This window comes from Pseudorasbora parva, chromosome 13 (assembly GCF_024679245.1).
Source record: "Pseudorasbora parva isolate DD20220531a chromosome 13, ASM2467924v1, whole genome shotgun sequence".
NCBI lineage: Eukaryota > Metazoa > Chordata > Actinopteri > Cypriniformes > Gobionidae > Pseudorasbora > Pseudorasbora parva.
The window spans coordinates 862,429-877,546 of NC_090184.1; positions in this window are offsets into that span (position 1 = coordinate 862,429).

Genomic DNA, 15,118 nt, shown 5'->3' on the forward strand with positions numbered 1-15,118 from the left:
TAAAGGCACTCATCTTAATTGCCACATCAAACCATTGTCCTGCCTTATTGGTCGATGAGGTCAGAGTTGAAGACATTTCAGAGTAAGTATTAATCAAAGAACCGTTCCTTTCATAAGATTAAAAAGAGTTTGCTGCCTGAATCCTAGCAGTCTTCCTGAGATTGAGTCCTCTGTTGCTATTCTTTAGTGTTTTATAATGACTTATGAATCAGTCTTTCCTGTGATGGCCTGTCCTACGGCTCAAGAGTCTCGCATAAGATAATAAACCAGTCATAATCTCGCGGATATATTTGTGGCAATACCCAACAATACATTATAAGGGTTAAAATTATCCATTTTTCTTTTATGACAAAAATCATTATGATATTAAGATCATGTTCCATGAAGATATTTAGTAAATGTCCTACCGTAAATATATCATAAATGTATTATTAGTAGTAATAGGCATTGCTAAGGACTTCATCTGGACAACTTTAAAGGTGATTTCTCAATATATATATATTTTTTGCACCCTCAGATTCCAGACTTTCAAAATATTGTCTTAACAAACCACACATTAATGAAAGATTATTAATTTAGCTCTCATATGAGTTATACATCTCAATTTCAAAAAGAAACGACCAATAAATGTTGTTTTCTTTTATCAAATAGTGTTGAAAAAGCTTATTTTTCAGACTAAATGAGCCAATGCACATGTGCAGTCCTAAAAGCAAGTGCTTTGGAACCCCTAAAAGGTTCACTGCAAAAATTATTCTTCTTACTTAGTATTTTTGTCTTGTTTTTAGTTTAAACATCTCTAGTCAGAATATGAGTCTGATGCTCATTGGGCTGTGATTATGAGGCGTGTTTCAACCCAACCAGGAAAGACCTCGATTGGACAGACCTACAACCAATCAGAGCAGCGGAGCGACGCATAACGTTAGTCGTCAAATGTCAACAGAACTCAACTGCACTGTGTTGCCAAGTCTGTCCATCTGTCTGTCTGACCCAAAACTGTGTGTCTCTCTGTCTGTGTGTCTGTCTGTCTGTTTGACTGTCCGTCTGTCTTTGTGTCCGTCTGTCTGTCTGTCTGTGTGTCCGTCTGTCTGTATGTCTGTCTGTCTGTCTGTCTGTCTGTCTGTCTGTCTGTCTGTCTGTCTGTCTGTCTGTCTGACCATCTGTCTGTCTGTGTGTCCGTCTGTCTGACCGTCTGTCTGTCTGTGTCCGTCTGTCTGACCGTCTCTCTGTCTGTCTGTGTGTCTGTCTCTCTGTCTGTCTGTCTGACCATCTGTCTGTCTGTGTGTCTGTCTGTCTGACTGTCTGTCTGTGTTTCGTGTTTCTGTCTGTGTGTCCATCTGTCTGTCTGTCTGTCTGTCTGACTGACTGTCTGTCTGTGTCTCTGTCTGCCTGTCTGACTGACTGTCTGTCTGTCTGTCTGTGTGTCCATCTGTCTGACCGTCTGTCTGTCTGTCTGTCTGACTCGCTCCTGGCCGGCTCTCCTCGAGGGGAGGACGCGTCGCTCCTTGCCGGCTCAACTCTAGAGGAGGACGCGTCGCTCCTGGCCGGCTCTCCTCTAGAGGAGGACGCGTCGCTCCTGGCCGGCTCTCCTCGAGGGGAGGACGCGTCGCTCCTGGCCGGCTCTCCTCGAGGGGAGGACGCGTCGCTCCTGGCCGGCTCTCCTCGAGGGGAGGACGCGTCGCTCCTGGCCGGCTCAACTCTAGAGGAGGACGCGTCGCTCCTGGCCGGCTCAACTCTAGAGGAGGACGCGTCGCTCCTGGCCGGCTCTCCTCGAGGGGAGGACGCGTCGCTCCTGGCCGGCTCTCCTCGAGGGGAGGACGCGTCGCTCCTGGCCGGCTCAACTCTAGAGGAGGACGCGTCGCTCCTGGCCGGCTCAACTCTAGAGGAGGACGCGTCGCTCCTGGCCGGCTCTCCTCGAGGGGGGGGAGGGGGGGGGGCGTTGAGGGGAGGACGCGTCGCTCCTGGCCGGCTCTCCTCGAGGGGGGGGAGGGGGGGCGTTGCTCCTGGCCGGCTCTCCTCGAGGGGAGGACGCGTCCCTCCTGGCCGGCTCAACTCTAGAGGAGGACGCGTCACTCCTGGCCGGCTCTCCTCGAGGGGAGGACGCGTCGCTCCTGGCCGGCTCTCCTCTAGAGGAGGACGCGTCGCTCCTGGCCGGCTCTCCTCGAGGGGAGGACGCGTCGCTCCTGGCCGGCTCTACTCGAGGGGAGGACGCGTCGCTCCTGGCCGGCTCTCCTCGAGGGGAGGACGCGTCGCTCCTGGCCGGCTCTACTCGAGGGGAGGACGCGTCGCTCCTGGCCGGCTCTCCTCGAGGGGAGGACGCGTCGCTCCTGGCCGGCTCTCCTCTAGAGGAGGACGCGTCGCTCCTGGCCGGCTCTCCTCTAGAGGAGGACGCGTCGCTCCTGGCCGGCTCTCCTCTAGAGGAGGACGTGTCGCTCCTGGCCGGCTCTACTCGAGGGGAGGACGCGTCGCTCCTGGCCGGCTCAACTCTAGAGGAGGACGCGTCGCTCCTGGCCGGCTCTCCTTGAGGGGAGGACGCGTCGCTCCTGGCCGGCTCTCCTCTAGAGGAGGACGCATCGCTCCTGGCCGGCTCTCCTCTAGAGGAGGACGCGTCGCTCCTGGCCGGCTCTCCTTGAGGGGAGGACGCGTCGCTCCTGGCTGGCTCAACTCTAGAGGAGGACGCGTCGCTCCTGGCCGGCTCTCCTCTAGAGGAGGACGCGTCGCTCCTGGCCGGCTCTCCTCTAGAGGAGGACGCATCGCTCCTGGCCGGCTCTAGTCGAGGGGAGGACGCGTCGCTCCTGGCCGGCTCTCCTCTAGAGGAGGACGCGTCGCTCCTGGCCGGCTCTCCTCTAGAGGAGGACGCGTCGCTCCTGGCCGGCTCTCCTCTAGAGGAGGACGCGTCGCTCCTGGCCGGCTCTCCTCGAGGGGAGGACGCGTCGCTCCTGGCCGGCTCTCCTCTAGAGGAGGACGCATCGCTCCTGGCCGGCTCTCCTCTAGAGGAGGACGCGTCGCTCCTGGCCGGCTCTCCTCTAGAGGAGGACGCCTCGCTCCTGGCCGGCTCTCCTCAAGGGGAGGACGCGTCGCTCCTGGCCGGCTCTCCTCTAGAGGAGGACGCGTCGCTCCTGGCCGGCTCTCCTCTAGAGGAGGACGCGTCGCTCCTGGCCGGCTCAACTCTAGAGGAGGACGCGTCGCTCCTGGCCAGCTCTCCTCGAGGGGAGGACGCGTCGCTCCTGGCCGGCTCAACTCTAGAGGAGGACGCGTCGCTCCTGGCCGGCTCTCCTCTAGAGGAGGACGCGTCGCTCCTGGCCGGCTCTCCTCTAGAGGAGGACGCGTCGCTCCTGGCCGGCTCTCCTCGAGGGGAGGACGCGTCGCTCCTGGCCGGCTCTCCTCTAGAGGAGGACGCGTCGCTCCTGGCCGGCTCTCCTCTAGAGGAGGACGCGTCGCTCCTGGCCGGCTCTCCTCGAGGGGAGGACGCGTCGCTCCTGGCCGGCTCAACTCTAGAGGAGGACGCGTCGCTCCTGGCCGGCTCTCCTCTAGAGGAGGACGCGTCGCTCCTGGCCGGCTCAACTCTAGAGGAGGACGCGTCGCTCCTGGCCGGCTCTCCTCTAGAGGAGGACGCGTCGCTCCTGGCCGGCTCAACTCTAGACGAGGACGCGTCGCTCCTGGCCGGCTCTCCTGGACCTCCACCAAACTTTACACTTGGCACAATACAGTCAGGCAAGTTCTGTTCTCTTGGCAAACGCCAAACCCAGTGTAACCCTGATTATTTCCCGCTTTATGCTCTTTTCTCAAGACTCCCCATTCACATGTTATCGGGAGATTTGTGAAAGTATTGGGATATTTGACACTGAGACCGTGTCATTTCCCTTTAAATATGGCTGTGCGCTGTTAGTTTGTGTGTGTGGGAGTCGATGTGTTGATCTGCTGCAGGTAGGCGTTTAACCCTGTAAATATATTATATCATTCATTAAACTGACGATTTTGAACTGTTATGCCTGACAACCTTTTTAGATGCCTACATTTTAATGTTGAGACTGCTGTATTGAGTGACTTAATCATACGAGAACTGCTGAGTGTCATTCTTTGTATCATATAGCGTTAAAGAGCTAATGTTAGTGCTCTCGTGTATGGCATATAGATTTATTAGCTGGTGCTGGCATAACCTATTTATTACTTAACCTGATTATATGTGTTATGTGCTTAAGTGTATTGATTTTATATGAATAATGCACTAATATTTAATGACATCTATAGCAATATTGATGTTTGATTGTGAAATGGTTCTAATTAATGCTAAGATGTATTTTGGAATGATTTATTTTTGATGATAATATATATAATATATTGATATATAATTTAGAGTACTTGCTATATGCAGGATAAAACTGAATCATGTACATGGTAATGATGATGACATGTGATGATTATGAGATGATGGCGAGCTACTAGGCCCTGAACCGAAGACTAAGTGCAAGCATTTGCCGGTGTGGTAGGAGGCGCTGCAGCTGCTCCCCTTACACACACACACACACACACACACACACACACACACACACACACACACACACACACACACACACACACACGCACGCACGCACGCACGCACACACACACACACACGCACACACTTTCATACATTTTACACATTTATTTTTTTATGAACTGATCTTTTCATGAACTGATTGACCCAGTGTGTGCATTGTGCATGGACGGTTGCAGCTTTTAAGCACTCGAATGGTTGTGTATGAATTGAGAAAACCAAACTTAGATTTGTTTATTAACAATTATGAATTCAATACCATCACATGTAAATATTGAAACTAACTCTCAACTTATGTCACTGTAATATATTACACTTCTGGGTACCGCAACCTTGTGTCTGTGTGTCATTAAACACAACATTTTCCTCCCTGAGCTGAATTTAGTTTTTTTGATACTGGTCCACTACTTTAATCTACCATTGCAGTATTTATACAGGTTACACCAGACTGGTCAATGGGAGTTTCAGGCAGAGAAACGTGACTGATCGCTCCAAAAGAACACGTCTCTCTGCTCGAGAGTCCAGACAACACTATTCGCTCTGAAAGCCAGTAAGTAGCTTTAGAATCTGAAGTTTTGAAATGTCAGTCCTAATCCGGGGTTGGAAACATAGACTGGTGACAGTGGGGAGCGGCTTTATTATCTCTTAGGTGGAGTGGGGAGCAAAAAACGATTGCTGGATGTAGGGCTTGGATGAGATGCTCGGCCATGGAAACCAGTCCAGTTCCTCCACACCAAACTCCTCATCCATGTCTTTATGGAGCGACGCTTTGTGCACTGGAGCGCAGACAGGAAGGGGCCGTCCACAAAACTGTTCCCGCAAAGTCGAGAGCGTGAAATTGTCCAAAATGTCTTGGTGAAGCAAGAGTTCCTTTCACTGGAACTAAGGGGCCAACCCCTGAAAAACAACCCCACCCCATAATCCCCCCTCCACCAAACTTTACCCGTGGCACAACGCAGCCAGGTGAGTCCCGTTCTCCTGGCGACGGCCAAACCCAGACTCGTCCATGGGATTGTCAGACTGAAGCGTGATTGGTCGCTCAGAGAACACGTCTCACTGCTCACTGTGGCCATGAAGAGATCGAACACCTGAACTCAGGGCTCTGGAGGAGCGGCACAATACTTCTGCCAATATAGTGTATGTAATAGATGTTTTTTTTTTGTGTGTGCAAATTTAAGTTAAATCCATAAAATGTAATCATGCTACTATAGTTTTTCTTGTAAGAATTCCCTTACAGCCTATGAATTCAGCAATGCTGTTTTACTACCACAAAATGCACAATGTGAAATGAAATATATTGCTGGTTTGTTCTTATTTAGTAATAGATGTCACTTGGTATGGTAATTTACTGTAATCCATGACTAGCTATCTAGTGTGGCTTAAGTACTCAAATACGTTATAATAAAAGCACCCGCTGACAATAATAGCCTGTTTAGAGCTAATGAACGCAGCAGACTGTTGTTACTGCAGAGCCGAGTGCAGTTTTAAACCATCTGCAGAGGCTGAAGCGGCCACTAAAGCTGCCATTACAGCAATAATAACCAGTGCATAAACGGTCCAGAAAAGCTGGTCTTTCCTCATAATTCTCCCGCACTCTTCATGCATTTTTGAAGTTCTCTGATTCAAGCAATGAATAATTCATTCCTGGTTTTGGATTTGCCAAACATGCACTTCTCTAGGTATCTGCAGTCCATATTTGAGCTTTACATATCGCTGTGTTCAAAATCCAGAGGATACCTCTCTAACATATAGGATATTAATTATAATAATTTCCTTAAACTGTCCCGTATCCTTTACAAAAAGTGCTGTGATACAGTCATGGCAATAGGTGATAATATCTCTTGGTACTACAATATCAGAATTGTTAAGCATTCACAAGGCAATGTAAAGAGGGATTTAAAAACCCTATGATATTACACATCACTGTATGGGTTGGAGGACTTGATGGATATTATACCACAGTACAGAATGACTATTATAATCCACCCCATGATATATGTTAAAGAATACCAAGGTATTGAATTTGATTCGTGAATAAAATTGTGGTTTATATAGATTATGTTCTCTTTTTAAAAACATAAGATACAGTAGCTATACAATACACCATCATAACATTTACTTATTTTACACTTTAAATAAATTGGCAATATCAGCATAAAGTATAAAGCAGGAGCAAGATATGGCTCTATAACAGCACGGCGGTAACACACACACACACACACACACACACACACACACACACACACACACACACACACACACACACACACACACACACACACACACACACACACACACACACACACACACACAATACGTCAATAGGTTAATAATCTTTAGAAGAGTTTTGGTGTGTGAAGGTGGAGCGTACATGAATATTCACCTCGAGTTTCTCAGACATTCAGCATGTTTAGTTGGTTACTTCATAAAGTTAATTATAGTTTCATCTTATCCCTGATTATGCCTGGAACTATGACTGTTTTTCTTTTCACAGCAGTTTTTAATGTTCTTGTGCATGTTTTCTGCATCCATGATCAGTCTTATATATTGATTACAGTTCGTTATGCTCTTCAGTCTACTTATACAATGGGTATATTATTAGTTTTATTGAATATATCACTGTAACAACTAGAATAAAACTGCATGAACTGGGCCTAATACTTTTAATCTGGTACAATTGTGTTAAATGTTTGATATATTCAGTATTATAGTCTATATTTGATATGTTTTATACAGTTTAATTGTGTGGGAATAATAAAGAAATGTTATGTATATGTTCAGTATTTATTTGATAACAATAGTCAAAACCAGTAATATTTTGAAGTGTAATTCCAGTGCAGATCATCTGTTCTCTCTGTGAATAGAGAGTAAAGTGTGATTTATTCCTGATCATCATCATTACTCCAGTCTTCAGAGCCACATGATCCTTCACTAATCATCATTATGTATTATTAGTGTATATTCAACTGCTTCAGCTTATTGTGCTTTTGTTTTCAGGATTCACAGATGATCAGAAAGTTTGCATTTATTTCAAATAAAAAAATATATTTTGATATTATAAATATCTTTTTGATCACATTTACATGTATTCATTTAGCACACGCTTTTACCCAGAGACTTACAACTGAGGAATACAGGAAGCGATCCGTCATGAAGAAATTGATCAATGTAATCAATCCATTAATTTTTTTTAAATTCATGATCACCCACTAGAGTGCCTTTCATATCCACCAGAGGGCATTGCTCGCTGGTCCTTTATCAACCCGGACTACATTTCCCAGAATCCCCTGCAGACTGCTGTCAGCTGAGTATGGCCTATCCGTTTAAATGCATTGTCAGTTGTGTTCAAGTGAGCAAAGATTTTTAGGAGGCCATTGTATTTTTTTCTTTTCTAAAAAAAGCTTTAAATATTTTAACATTCATTAAAATGTAAAGAGTGGTAGAAATGTCATAAATGTTTTACATATTGATTTGAGAATAGCTTTATTATGTGTCATTCTTTATTTAGAGTCTGCTAGCTATTCTAATGCCCATCTTCTAGACAAAACTAAACTAAAGTCATTAGCATCTCACAGAGTATCAAATGTCCACTCCATGACACTTCACAGCAACTTAATCAAAGGCAAATCCAGGCCGTCGTTCCACTTCAGTCATGAACATGTTTAATTCACATCAAGAACATGTGTGTTCAATCCACATCAAGAACATGGGTGTTTAATCCACATCAAGAACATGCGTGTTTAATCCACATCAAGAACATGCGTGTTTAATTCACATCAAGAACATGTGTGTTCAATCCACATCAAGAACATGTGTGTTTAATCCACATCAAGAACATGCGTGTTTAATCCACATCAAGAACATGCGTGTTTAATCCACATCAAGAACATGTGTGTTTAATCCACATCAAGAGCATGCGTGTCTAATTCACATAAAGAACATGTGTGTTTAATCCACATCAAGAACATGAGTGCTTAATCCACATCAAGAACATGCGTGTCTAATTCACATCAAGAACATGTGTGTTTAATCCACATCAAGAGCATGCGTGTCTAATTCACATCAAGAACATGTGTGTTTAATCCACATCAAGAACATGCGTGTTTAATCCACATCAAGAACATGCGTGTTTAATCCACATCAAGAACATGCGTGTCTAATTCACATCAAGAACATGTGTGTTTAATCCACATCAAGAACATGCGTGTCTAATTCACATCAAGAACATGTGTGTTTAATCCACATCAAGAACATGCGTGTTTAATCCACATCAAGAACATGTGTGTTTAATCCACATCAAGAACATGCGTGTTTAATCCACATCCAGGACATGCGTGTCTAATTCACATCAAGAACATGTGTGTTTAATCCACATCAAGAACATGCGTGTCTAATTCACATCAAGAACATGTGTGTTTAATCCACATCAAGAACATGCGTGTTTAATCCACATCAAGAACATGCGTGTTTAATCCACATCAAGAACATGCGTGTTTAATCCACATCAAGAACATGCGTGTTTAATCCACATCAAGAACATGCGTGTCTAATCCTCATCAAGAACATGCGTGTTTAATCCACATCAAGAACATGCGTGTTTAATCCACATCAAGAACATGCGTGTTTAATCCACATCAAGAACATGCGTGTTTAATCCACATCAAGAACATGCGTGTCAAATTCACATCAAGAACATGTGTGTTTAATCCACATCAAGAACATGCGTGTTTAATCCACATCAAGAACATGCGTGTTTAATCCACATCAAGAACATGCGTGTTTAATCCACATCCAGAACATGCGTGTTTAATCCACATCAAGAACATGCGTGTTTAATCCACATCAAGAACATGCGTGTTTAATCCACATCAAGAACATGCGTGTTTAATCCACATCAAGAACATGCATGTTTAATCCATTTAATCCACATCAAGAACATGCGTGTTTAATCCACATCAAGAACATGCGTGTTTAATCCACATCAAGAACATGCGTGTTTAATCCACATCCAGAACATGCGTGTTTAGTCCACATCAAGAACATGCGTGTTTAATCCACATCAAGAACATGCGTGTTTAATCCATATCAAGAACATGCGTGTTTAATCCACATCAAGAACATGCGTGTTTAATCCACATCAAGAACATGCGTGACATCAAGAACATGCGTGTTTAATCCTCATCAAGAACATGCGTGTTTAATCCACATCAAGAACATGCGTGTTTAATCCACATCAAGAGCATGCATGTTTAATCCACATCAAGAACATGCGTGTTTAATCCACATCAAGAACATGCGTGTTTAATCCACATCAAGAACATGCGTGTTTAATCCACATCAAGAACATGCGTGTTTAATCCACATCAAGAACATGCGTGTTTAATCCACATCAAGAACATGCATGTTTAATCCACATCAAGAACATGCGTGTTTAATCCACATCAAGAACATGCGTGTTTAATCCACACCAAGAACATGAGTGTTTAATCCACATCAAGAACATGCGTGTTTAATCCACATCAAGAACATGTGTGTTTAATCCATATCAAGAACATGCGTGTTTAATCCACATCAAGAACATGCGTGTTTAATCCTCATCAAGAACATGCATGTTTAATCCACATCAAGAACATGCGTGTTTAATCCATATCAAGAACATGCGTGTTTAATCCACATCAAGAACATGCGTGTTTAATCCATATCAAGAACATGCGTGTTTAATCCACATCAAGAACATGCGTGTTTAATCCATATCAAGAACATGCGTGTTTAATCCACATCAAGAACATGCGTGTTTAATCCACATCAAGAACATGCGTGTTTAATCCACATCAAGAACATGCGTGTTTAATCCACATCAAGAGCATGCGTGTCTGATTCACATCAAGAACATGTGTGTTTAATCCACATCAAGAACATGCGTGTTTAATCCACATCAAGAACATGCGTGTTTAATCCACATCAAGAACATGCGTGTCTAATTCACATCAAGAACATGTGTGTTTAATCCACATCAAGAACATGCGTGTCTAATTCACATCAAGAACATGTGTGTTTAATCCACATCAAGAACATGCGTGTTTAATCCACATCAAGAACATGCGTGTTTAATCCACATCAAGAACATGCGTGTCAAATTCACATCAAGAACATGTGTGTTTAATCCACATCAAGAACATGCGTGTTTAATCCACATCAAGAACATGCGTGTTTAATCCACATCAAGAACATGCGTGTTTAATCCACATCCAGGACATGCGTGTTTAATCCACATCAAGAACATGCGTGTTTAATCCACATCAAGAACACGCGTGTTTAATCCACATCCAGAACATGCGTGTTTGATCCACATCCAGGACATGTGTGTTTAATCCACATCAAGAACATGCGTGTTTAATTCACATCAAGAACATGTGTGTTTAATCCACATCAAGAACATGCGTGTTTAATCCACATCAAGAACATGTGTGTTTAATCCACATCAAGAGCATGCATGTTTAATCCACATCAAGAACATGCGTGTTTAATTCACATCCAGAACATGCGTTTAATCCACATCAAGAACATGCGTGTTTAATCCACATCAAGAACATGCGTGTTTAATCCACATCAAGAGCATGCATGTTTAATCCACATCCAGAACATGCGTGTTTAATCCACATCAAGAACATGCGTGTTTAATCCACATCAAGAACATGCGTGTTTAATCCACATCAAGAACATGCGTGTTTAGTCCACATCAAGAACATGCGTGTTTAATCCACATCAAGAACATGCGTGTTTAGTCCACATCAAGAACATGCGTGTTTAATCCACATCCAGAACATGCGTGTTTAATCCACATCAAGAACATGCGTGTTTAATCCACATCAAGAACATGCGTGTTTAATCCACATCAAGAACATGTGTGTTTAATCCACATCCAGAACATGCGTGTTTAATCCACATCAAGAACATGCGTGTTTAATCCACATCAAGAACATGCGTGTTTAATCCACATCCAGAACATGCGTGTTTAATCCACATCAAGAACATGCGTGTTTAATCCACATCCAGAACATGCGTGTTTAATCCACATCAAGAACATGCGTGTTTAATCCACATCAAGAACATGCATGTTTAATCCATTTAATCCACATCAAGAACATGCGTGTTTAATCCACATCAAGAACATGCGTGTTTAATCCAAATCAAGAACATGCGTGTTTAATCCACATCCAGAACATGCGTGTTTAGTCCACATCCAGAACATGCGTGTTTAATCCACATCAAGAACATGCGTGTTTAATCCACATCAAGAACATGCATGTTTAATCCATTTAATCCACATCAAGAACATGCGTGTTTAATCCACATCAAGAACATGCGTGTTTAATCCAAATCAAGAACATGCGTGTTTAATCCACATCCAGAACATGCGTGTTTAGTCCACATCAAGAACATGCGTGTTTAATCCACATCAAGAACATGCGTGTTTAATCCACATCAAGAACATGCGTGTTTAATCCACATCAAGAACATGCGTGTTTAATCCACATCAAGAACATGCGTGTTTAATCCACATCAAGAACATGCGTGTTTAATCCACATCAAGAACATGCATGTTTAATCCATTTAATCCACATCAAGAACATGCGTGTTTAATCCACATCAAGAACATGCGTGTTTAATCCAAATCAAGAACATGCGTGTTTAATCCACATCCAGAACATGCGTGTTTAGTCCACATCAAGAACATGCGTGTTTAATCCACATCAAGAACATGCGTGTTTAATCCACATCAAGAACATGCGTGTTTAATCCACATCAAGAACATGCGTGACATCAAGAACATGCGTGTTTAATCCTCATCAAGAACATGCGTGTTTAATCCACATCAAGAACATGCGTGTTTAATCCACATCAAGAGCATGCGTGTTTAATCCACATCAAGAACATGCGTGTTTAATCCACATCAAGAACATGCGTGTTTAATCCACATCAAGAACATGTGTGTTTAATCCATATCAAGAACATGCGTGTTTAATCCACATCAAGAACATGCGTGTTTAATCCTCATCAAGAACATGCATGTTTAATCCACATCAAGAACATGCGTGTTTAATCCATATCAAGAACATGCGTGTTTAATCCACATCAAGAACATGCGTGTTTAATCCATATCAAGAACATGCGTGTTTAATCCACATCAAGAACATGCGTGTTTAATCCATATCAAGAACATGCGTGTTTAATCCACATCAAGAACATGCGTGTTTAATCCACATCAAGAACATGCGTGTTTAATCCACATCAAGAACATGCGTGTTTAATCCACATCAAGAGCATGCGTGTCTGATTCACATCAAGAACATGTGTGTTTAATCCACATCAAGAACATGCGTGTTTAATCCACATCAAGAACATGCGTGTTTAATCCACATCAAGAACATGCGTGTCTAATTCACATCAAGAACATGTGTGTTTAATCCACATCAAGAACATGCGTGTCTAATTCACATCAAGAACATGTGTGTTTAATCCACATCAAGAACATGCGTGTTTAATCCACATCAAGAACATGCGTGTTTAATCCACATCAAGAACATGCGTGTCAAATTCACATCAAGAACATGTGTGTTTAATCCACATCAAGAACATGCGTGTTTAATCCACATCAAGAACATGCGTGTTTAATCCACATCAAGAACATGCGTGTTTAATCCACATCCAGGACATGCGTGTTTAATCCACATCAAGAACATGCGTGTTTAATCCACATCAAGAACACGCGTGTTTAATCCACATCCAGAACATGCGTGTTTGATCCACATCCAGGACATGTGTGTTTAATCCACATCAAGAACATGCGTGTTTAATTCACATCAAGAACATGTGTGTTTAATCCACATCAAGAACATGCGTGTTTAATCCACATCAAGAACATGTGTGTTTAATCCACATCAAGAGCATGCATGTTTAATCCACATCAAGAACATGCGTGTTTAATTCACATCCAGAACATGCGTTTAATCCACATCAAGAACATGCGTGTTTAATCCACATCAAGAACATGCGTGTTTAATCCACATCAAGAGCATGCATGTTTAATCCACATCCAGAACATGCGTGTTTAATCCACATCAAGAACATGCGTGTTTAATCCACATCAAGAACATGCGTGTTTAATCCACATCAAGAACATGCGTGTTTAGTCCACATCAAGAACATGCGTGTTTAATCCACATCAAGAACATGCGTGTTTAGTCCACATCAAGAACATGCGTGTTTAATCCACATCCAGAACATGCGTGTTTAATCCACATCAAGAACATGCGTGTTTAATCCACATCAAGAACATGCGTGTTTAATCCACATCAAGAACATGTGTGTTTAATCCACATCCAGAACATGCGTGTTTAATCCACATCAAGAACATGCGTGTTTAATCCACATCAAGAACATGCGTGTTTAATCCACATCCAGAACATGCGTGTTTAATCCACATCAAGAACATGCGTGTTTAATCCACATCCAGAACATGCGTGTTTAATCCACATCAAGAACATGCGTGTTTAATCCACATCAAGAACATGCATGTTTAATCCATTTAATCCACATCAAGAACATGCGTGTTTAATCCACATCAAGAACATGCGTGTTTAATCCAAATCAAGAACATGCGTGTTTAATCCACATCCAGAACATGCGTGTTTAGTCCACATCCAGAACATGCGTGTTTAATCCACATCAAGAACATGCGTGTTTAATCCACATCAAGAACATGCATGTTTAATCCATTTAATCCACATCAAGAACATGCGTGTTTAATCCACATCAAGAACATGCGTGTTTAATCCAAATCAAGAACATGCGTGTTTAATCCACATCCAGAACATGCGTGTTTAGTCCACATCAAGAACATGCGTGTTTAATCCACATCAAGAACATGCGTGTTTAATCCACATCAAGAACATGCGTGTTTAATCCACATCAAGAACATGCGTGTTTAATCCACATCAAGAACATGCGTGTTTAATCCACATCAAGAACATGCGTGTTTAATCCACATCAAGAACATGCATGTTTAATCCATTTAATCCACATCAAGAACATGCGTGTTTAATCCACATCAAGAACATGCGTGTTTAATCCAAATCAAGAACATGCGTGTTTAATCCACATCCAGAACATGCGTGTTTAGTCCACATCAAGAACATGCGTGTTTAATCCACATCAAGAACATGCGTGTTTAATCCACATCAAGAACATGCGTGTTTAATCCACATCAAGAACATGCGTGACATCAAGAACATGCGTGTTTAATCCTCATCAAGAACATGCGTGTTTAATCCACATCAAGAACATGCGTGTTTAATCCACATCAAGAGCATGCGTGTTTAATCCACATCAAGAACATGCGTGTTTAATCCACATCAAGAACATGCGTGTTTAATCCACATCAAGAACATGCGTGTTTAATCCACATCAAGAACATGCGTATTTAATACACATCAAGAACATGCGTGTTTAATCCACATCAAGAACATGCGTGTTTAGTCCACATCAAGAACATGCGTGTTTAATCCACATCAAGAACATGCG